Below are 9,470 nucleotides of genomic sequence, written 5' to 3' on the forward strand. Positions count from 1 at the left end.
CACGGCCCATGTACCGGACCCTGAAGAGAGGCCGGCCCAACCACAAGGTCCTGCTGGACAGCACCCATGGCCGCGCCGCCTTCCAGGGCCGGGGCCGCATGGCGGAGCCATACCCCTTGGTGATCGCTGGAGAACACAACGAACCACGTGTGCTCACGGTCCGGGGGCAGGGCCACCGCGTGCTCAGGAAGATGTGCGCCGTGGACCAGCAGATGCTGCGCTTTCGTGATGAGTTCGTAGGCTGCCCAGACATGTACCAGCGCGCACCCGGCTGACGATCGCGGTCCTCGAACCGGAAGGCACGCTCCGCGCGCCCAGGGAGACGCCCGCTGCGACAGGACCATGCAGCACTTCATGTACAGCGCGGCCACATTCCCGCCCCAGTGGCTGCACCCCCCCATACCACGACAATTACGACTCTCGGGGGCAGCACGGGCTTCGCTATAATCCTGGGGGAGAACAAATGAGAAGTTCGCGGACGCTCATGGGCGGAGGGCAGAGAGAGCCCTGACGACCATAAGGTGGCCTCAGCGCGGTCCGCACTCACCGAGTGTGGAGGGCAGCAATGTCCTTTGAACGAAGTGTTTGTAAAACGCAGTCTGTGGGAAAAGGAACAGTCTCTCTTTCAATGCAGCCAGTTTCCCAAATCATCTCGCACACAGGACTGTGCCCTGATATCTCTCTCCGATCCTGCTTCATTCCTTGCTGCTTAAAGAGCATCGCGGGCTTGGATGTATTGGATCAGAAAAATTTAGGATTTCATTTCCCTAAATGACATTTCAGGAACTCATATGTTATCATACTTTTCTTTCCTTTTCTTTTTGCTTTGCTTTGATCTGAAGATAACATTTTAAATGATCGTAAAGACCATGTATTGTAGCCAGATTTTGGCAGCCCTACTGTATTGATTCTGACCTGTAGCACCAAAAAAAAAAAACTTTTAAGCTCATTTTGAATATCTCAATGTAATAAAAGAACCTCAAGAAAAAAAAAAAAGAAGCAGCTGGAGGGGAACTTCAAGTTTCCTAGACGAAGAGTAGGCAATGCCTCCGAGGAGAGCGCATTGCAAGCATCAAGGGGGTGCAGGTGCGGAGTCTTGGTTGCTGCGAGAGATGCCTCTAAAAAGCCGCAACCGTGTGCCCTTAGTAGGGCGACTAACCATCACCTTTGACCCAGATTGAGGGAATTTCAGATACATGAACTTTCATTTCAAAACTGGGAAAGTCCTGGCAACCTGGGACAAGTTGGTCGTCCTACCCCTGAGTAAAGATGTCCATTTTAAACACCCATGAGATCTAGAGAATGCAAAGCCATCTGAAGACAGCAGAGTCCAGGTCCTACTTTCCTGTGTCCCTTCCCTCGCATCATCTCACCCTGGAATGGTCAGAAATGACAAGTAAGAAGTAGCAGCAGAGCTGAGCTAGAGAAACAAGCCTGAGCCGGGAGAGGGGGCGCAACAGTAACTTTGAGTTGGCGGCTTTGCCTATGACATGGGACTGGCCATTTGAATTTCTTAACTGAGATTGAGTTGGTGAATTAAGTGACACAAAACTTTGTATAATTTACAGGTGATCAGAAAAGTCACAGAACTCTGAATTTTTGTGCAGGGCTGGGAGACCTTCTCCACTGAATATATTTGAATGGGTCAGGGGGACACAAAGTAAAGTTGCTTTGTGATTTCACTCCATGATTCATGCTGTTTCAACATGCTGGCTTTATATTTGTGAATTTTTAAACACACACACACATATACACACAAGTGTACTATGTTACATATCCTCCTCCTCTTGACTTTTTTCACCTGTACAATATAGTTTGGAGATTTTCCTACATCTGACAGATAGAGCTGCCTCATTCATTTTTACTCTTACATGGCCTTCCCTAGTTGGATGGCCCATGTTTTATTTAACTAGTTCCCTAGTGATGGATATCTAGGTTGTTTCCAGCATTTTCCTATTACAGTCAATTGTTAATATCAATTTCACATGTTTGAATATAATCTAGAAGTGAAATTGCTGGGTTAAAAGATATTCATTTAAATTTTTGCTGGTTACTAACGAATTGCCACCCAAAGAGTTTGTACTAATTTATATTCCACCCAAAAATAGATGATAGAGCACTGATTTCCCACACCCTCACCAACATGGGTTATCAAGCCAATCTCTGTGCACAGAAGGGCATATGAGAGTTTACATTTGCATTTCTCTTATTATGAGTGAGATGGAGCCCTGCTTTCTGTGTTTAAGAGTCTCTTGTATTTTCTTTTTTAGAACTACCTTTGCCTATTTTTCTAATGGGTATTTGGATGAAAAAAACAAATTTTAGGAATTATTTAAGTATTATAGAAATTAGTCCTTTGTCTATTATTTTTTTACAAATAGTTTCATGCACTTAATTTTTCTATTCATCTTGTTCAATGTATATTTTTTATAAGGAAATTTTGATTTTTATATATTCTAAATTTTCGATTTTTAAAAATGGTTTCTAGATTTTGTGTCATACTTAGGGAAACACTTCATACTCTGAGATTATAGAAACATTCTTCCATATTTTAATATTTTTATGACTTTTTTTTGCATTTAAATCTTTGATAGCTCTTGTGTATTTTTAATGTAACAAGGTAGCATTGGGCGAAGTTTTTTTCCAAGTCATCCCAATATCATTAGCCAAACAGTGTCCATTTCCCCCCACTGATTTATGGTGACTTTTTTATCACAAAATTACTCCTTAAAAAGATTCAGGCCAACAGTAGGTTTCATAGTTGAATTTTACCAAATTATTGTGGGGCACGTAACTCCAAGGCTATTTAAACTCATCTGAATAGAAAAAAGGAAGCTTCATAAAAATAAATGGGTACTTTTAGACAGTAGCTGTTTGACATGTTTCCCTATTTCTCCCTTGGAAATTGATCTCTTTGATTGTTTTTCTCTGTCTTCTAGAGTCAGTTCTGGAAAGTCACACATTCCATCCAGATTTTCAGTTTTACTTGTTAGAGTTCAATCTGTCCTTGTATTTCCTTTGTAGTTGTGATTATTTCCCCATTCTTTCTTCCTCTGAATATATTTTTGCTTACTTTATTTTGTTCTTGATAAGATTAGCCGATGGTCTCTCTTTTTTATTGGGTCTCTTGTTCTTGGATTAATTTATTGTTTTTATCATAGTTTTGGTTTATAATTGATTAATTTATACTTTTATTTTTATTTGCTCTTCCCTTGGGTTTCTTTTGTAGATAATTTTCTAAATTTTTGAATAAGAACTTAATTCCTTTTTACTAATAAAATTATGAAATTTCTTTTCAGCATTGCTTTAGCATATTCCATAGATTCTGTTATGTAGTGTTTTATTACCAGTATTTCTTAGACATTCTTCAGTTTCTGGTTTGATTTCCTTTTTGTTGCAAGAGTTGTTTAAGAAAGAGTTTTTCAGTTTGGGAAACATGGAGTTTTTTGTCTTGTTCTCTAGTTTTTAACATTTCAATTTAGTTTTATTTGTGATCAGGTAACAAAAAAAAAATATTTAAGTGGAAAAACTCCTTTATATTCCTCTGAAACCTAAATACTCCTGGAGAGAAAGACAGAGGTGTGTGTGTAGGGGCAGGGTAAGGTGGGGAAAGGGAGGCTGTGTCAATTCCTCATCCAGAATCACTTCCTTGACCCCCCACCCCCACCCCTAGGAAAACACGAAAAGGAGGTAGAAAGGGGTGAAGGGTGGCTGTTGGTTCAGCAACAGCGGATTAGAGGTCAACCAACTAAGGCTTTTGCGCTTACTGAGGTGTCAAGAAATCTTTTATAGGAACTGAGTCTCCCAAGAGACAAACTGAGTACCATTTAGCTAATTATTGGGCTTTCATGTTGCCAAGCTGGGTATGAGGGCAGAGGGCTAGAGTTGAATTACTCCCCTAGAGGGGATTTGTAGAGATGATGAGAGGAAAGAGAAAGAAAAGAGAAGTAGCAGCTAGATGCGAGAGAAATCCTTCAGGTAAGATCCAAGATGTTTACTGATGGTTGTGATGAGCTCTACTCAGCAGCAGGCAATTCTTGGTTCCCTGCAAAGCCTCCGTTAAACAATCTATTTTTCATTGTTGTGGTGTGAGGTTGAATCTTTTGGAGGGACTTATCTAATGGCTTGGTATAATTCCAAATTGTGTAAGGGGTGAAAGCAGAGGTTGTCAGTAGAAGGCCAGTATACCTGGGATACACTTTTAAGGTCTTGAGATAAAAAATGTGGACCTGAGTACAAAGCATGAAGAAAAGACACTGAGTGGAGGGCTACGTGACCCTGAATCCAGTTTTGGCTTTCTCACTTTCTGTGGGACCTAGAGATTACTGAAACCACTAGGTCTCAATTCTTCGGGAAGAATTCGTTTAATAGCAGCTTACCCTCTATCTCTTTCTGGAATATTGCAAGAGTTCTGGATAGGGTCAATGCACCTGGATTTGCTCCTGACTCGGTCATTTAATTTGACCTTGGGCAAGTTACCTAATGCCCTTAAAAATTAGTTTCCTCCAGTGTAAAATTATAAGAAAATGTTGCCTGCTTCAAAGAGTTGTGGTGATGACGAGATAATCAAAACAAGTTGTATATCAGAGTGCCTGATGCATAGCAAGAACCTAACAATTGGCATCTTAAACAAGTAAAAAGGCAAATGAAGGAATAAATGAGCAAGACTGCAAGGAGTTCTGGTCCAGGCTGAAAGTGGCTGAGCTTTGTAGCTGTGGGCCGTTCATCTAACTGCTCTTGTCTTCAGCTTCCTCATTCAATGCATCTCAATTATTCAGAGGGTGCTCTGACAGACATCATAAATCACAACACCTCTGAGTCCTCAGTTTCCCCATTGGCACAATGATAGGGTCATCAAGCTGATTTAACATCCTTTCCATCTCTAATTGTCCATGAGATCATTATAGTCATTACCCTCAACATCTGTGATCCTGGGCTCAGTCACATATATTCTGCTCCTAATTATCCATGCTCCAGCCCTACAAAAAACCACTGCTCTTCCACTCTTGGACGTAGTGTAATATCGACATTGCTTAGATATTCGAACATACATATACGCATACACATTTCACTCTTTTGTATTTATTCCAAGTTTCGTTTTGACTTGATACCACTGATGTCATCAGTCAGGTGCCCTAAATGGGCTCGTGAATGACCCCTAAAATCCATAATTACTGAAAAAAGGACAATACACTGGCAAATATGTGAGGGTGGATCATATTTAAAGTCATTATATATCCTCTCTCGAATCCTCAGGTATAGGTGTGGTACAAACAAAGCACTGGTGCCAGACAGACCTAAACCTGAGTGCTAGCTGACTGCACTTACCAGCTGTGTGACCTTGGGCTACTTAATCTCTCTCAACTTCAATGTCTTCCTCTGTATAATGGGGCTACTGATAGCCCAGCATGCTGCTGAGGAAATGAAATGAAATACTGATATAACAGTACTCCACACATTCCGTCCTCCTCTCTAACAAGGGAGGTATAGAGTACAAGTTCCATCTGTCCCAGTGGGCCATGATCTTGGAACTCTGAATTTTCGATCTAGTTACCATAACCAAGTGGCAATACCATCTTTGATGCTGCATTTGTTTTTCCTTTAAATTAAAAAACAATACATCAGTGAATGAGGCCTCCAGAGGTTATTCACCATGGTATTATTCTGCATTTTAAAATTCTGTGAGCTGCCCTAAATTTCTAACTGTTCTGTGTAACACCATGTGAAGGGGAAGTGGCTGTGAGGTTGTGTGAGAAGGATGTGTGTTTTGGGGACAGGATTGGGAGGGTGATGAAGCTCTGAGGACCTGTCCACATGCTGGCATGAAGGAGAAGGTGAGAGAGTACAATGGTAAAGAGAAAAAATGAGAACATAAGAATAAAGGAAGGCAAAATTCTGATCAATTGGAAAACAAACCTGATTATCGTTGTCTTTTTGTTCTATTCATCTGGTAGCAGATATTCTAACAAATAGTCGAACCTCTCCAACATGACAGAGAGGCTCTTTTCAGGTCTGGTGACGTGAAAAAGAAACGCAAAACTGAATAACTGAAAAATGGAATATCCTACTGCTGATTAACCGAGAGCTAGCTCTGCAGAGAATGAAAACATCTGTTGGCTTCGTTGAAGGAAAAAACAATCCCTTTGGGGTTTTCCTGCAACGAATTCTGTTCTCAATTTTCTGTTTGGGAGTGATCCAGGAAAAAAATGACCTCTCCCAATCTAGTAATGAATTTCTACTCCCTTTTGAACTTTAAATATGTTAATTTAATCCCCAGATGGTCACCAAAAAATATGCATTGTCAAACCATAGATCTTGACATACTGCTTCAGGGCTCGCCCTTACCCTGCGACTCTAATTTCTCTGATTCTAAACATAGAGCTCATCAAGGGGAAAGACGGCCCAGCCCTGGCCTGTCCCTCCAGTGTTTACGAGAATTTTGCCTTTTTGTCATGATGTCCCTTCTCTGAGTTGAAGTGTTTCCAATCCTCTAACAATTTCAGAGACTGGCTAAGCACAGGCAGTGGAGTGAGATCAAAACCACACTACTCCTCATTTCTGGACTTGAAATCACCAGCACATTCAGAACACACTATCCTACAATATAGTAAATACCTCCCAACTGGGATTTTAACAAGTTATTTATTTTAGTGAGGAAGATTGGCCCTGAGCTCACATCCGTTGCCAATCTTCCTCCTTTTGCTTGAGGAAGATTGTCCCTGAGCTAACATCTGTGCCCATCTTCCTCTATTTTGCATGTGGGATGCTGCCACAGCATGGCTTAACGAGCAGTGCTAGGGATCTACACCTGGGATCTGAACCTGTGAACCCTGGGCCACCAAAGCAGAGTGTGATCTTGATCGCTATGCCACTGGGCTGTCCCTGATTTTACTTATTTACTAATAAAATAATTCAAGTACCTGTCCTCAATAAAAAAAAATAGATGGTATGTTAATCCTAAGGCCAAAAAGCATTGTAGGAAACTGAATCTGTGTGAAGCACTGAGGGTGCTCAGATGGGCTTGTGTTCCTGGAAGTACTGACATTTGCTGCCTCTCGATGTCTAGTTGGTCAGAAGTAGAGTCTTTATAAGGTGAGGAGTCATCTCTGTAATTTGGGATTCACTGGCATTGATTAAGTAGTACAGGGCCCTGTACTGGAGGCAGGGAGTCTAGCGGCTATAGGAGATCTTGTCTCTGTCCTCGGGGAACGCCCCCTTTCTTCAGAAGCATCCAGACCTACTCTCTTGGCCATCTGGAGCCCTCTGATGTATGCAGGTGGGCCAAAGCTGCAAATCTAGAAAGTATTGTGTGAACAGTAATATAACTATTTGTAAAAACAGTATGTAAACATCTAAAGATTTATTAGAACCATTCAAAAGCTGTTAATTCAACAAGCTTTTATTGAACAACTGCTTTGTGTACTAAGAACTGTATTAGGATCCGTAGATGATAGTCACAGATCTCGTTTTAAGGAAACTAAAGTCGGGTAGAGGAGATAAGAATGTACACAGCCCCATAAGGTGAGAAAGAAATTAAGATTCTTGAACTACCTAATCCACATCATCTTGGTCACTTCTTATATCCAGAGATGACTTTTATATTTTGCCCTTCTCACTGGTTCTCTACCTATTTTGTTTTCTCTCTTGTTCCACAAGTATTAGAAGTGGCTTATATCAAGAAGTCACACAAGAAAATAATGATACAATATTACTAGGGAAAAAAAAGTATTGCCACCATCATAGATGTCTTCAAATCCTGTTCGTCCACTCTTTCAACAAACTAACCTCAAGAGTCTTGTATCTTTAGCACTTCATGTTCTTTCCATTTCAGTCACCTTTTCCCTTGGCAGCTACACCCCAGGCCTTACCACTTGGAGCTCTACCTCTTCTAACATCTGAAGCTCTGACTTATCAATTGCTGACCAACTTTTATCTTTCCTCCTCCTCCTCTCATATTCCCATTATGCTTATTTTTCAACCTTATCCCCTTATTTTCACACCAGCTCTTCAATGTTCTTTTCTCTCCCCATTCATTATCCTCACTTGTGACTTCCCTTCCTTCCTTGTCCAAACTAAACACAAAATGCATCACTTTCACCACTGTCTTTCTGCTGTACCTTCCTCCCCAATCCCCAAACTTGGACCAACTGAATTATCTGTGTCTCCTATTTTTATCTGTCACCTTGACTGCCCATTGCTGCATCTGTATCTTTAGGGTCTCCAAACTCACCTGGTCCTTGGGGTCTTCTGTGTCTTTTAAAAAATATTTCCTTTCTCACATCCCTGTCTCATTCTCCACAGAGGCCAGATTTTCTCTACTCTCTTCAAGCTACCCTCCCCATCTCTTCTGTCCTCTTACTTCATTCAGAAAATTAAGGCCACCTTGTATGACCGCTGTAAAAGCAAAAGACTCCTTTTTATGCAATATCTACCTCTTCCCTACCCCTACCTCCTTACTTTCAGCTGAAGAAGAAGTGTCCCTCCCTGAACGTTTATCCTTCCACATTGACTGAGCAGCGTTCATAGGATTATAATGTGGGGAGAAATGAGGTTTCCATGCATCAGCTAGAATCTGTGCTTCTGGAACTTCTCTAAGATCACTGCTTAGGGAACTATGTCCCAACATCTGGTCTCATAACTGGATCTCACAGCCACAGCTAGGCTCTCCTTCAAGCATTCATTATTATCAAATTTGCGGTCAAGTGATAAAGTCTATCATTTGATGAGATACAAATGTGCTAAGTTCTTCAATACCCTATTCCACATTCTATTTTGGATACTGCGTTGCTAACCTACCCAAGATTTATACTTTAATTTTTTTGTTTCCTGTTAGTCATCATCACACCGGGATTTAAGAGAACAAGGTCCGCATTTACCCACACAGGTGACAATCAGGACCAATTGCAAGTCTGTCAATAGTAAGTTCATAGGCAAGGGAGAGGGAAGGCACTCATGGAAACCAGTAAAAATGGAGCTCAGAACATCCTCAACAAAAGAAAACTAGATACAGGAAGCCCTTCACTCCAACTAAACCGATTTTAACAACAGTGCATTATGTGTACCAATGGGCCTGGTCAGGAGTTGTTCAGGGTAACCTCTTAGTCTTTTCTAGAAGAATGGTCTTTGGAGAAGTAGGGCTCCAAGTTAAACTAGTCTTTAGGTAAAGCCCCAGCCAGCCCACTGCCAGGCCTGTCATTCAGCAGTCTGGGGAGGATCACCCCAGCCATCAGCTACACAGAATCTGTACAGTTCCAAATATTATCAAACTAAGTCAAACTTCTAAACCATGAGCATTCCTGGGAGACACTGTCATTCTGAGCTTACTAGGTCCATGCCACCAAGGTTTCTGATGGTTGCAGATTCCCCAGCCATGGACCTGTTCCTTTGACTAAGATCCTCCTGCATATTTGCTGACATAGCTCTTTCCCAGCCAGAAAGAACTGAAACCTTGGGAAAGAGGAGTTTGATGC

This window comes from Equus caballus, chromosome 21 (assembly GCF_041296265.1).
Source record: "Equus caballus isolate H_3958 breed thoroughbred chromosome 21, TB-T2T, whole genome shotgun sequence".
Classification (NCBI taxonomy): domain Eukaryota; kingdom Metazoa; phylum Chordata; class Mammalia; order Perissodactyla; family Equidae; genus Equus; species Equus caballus.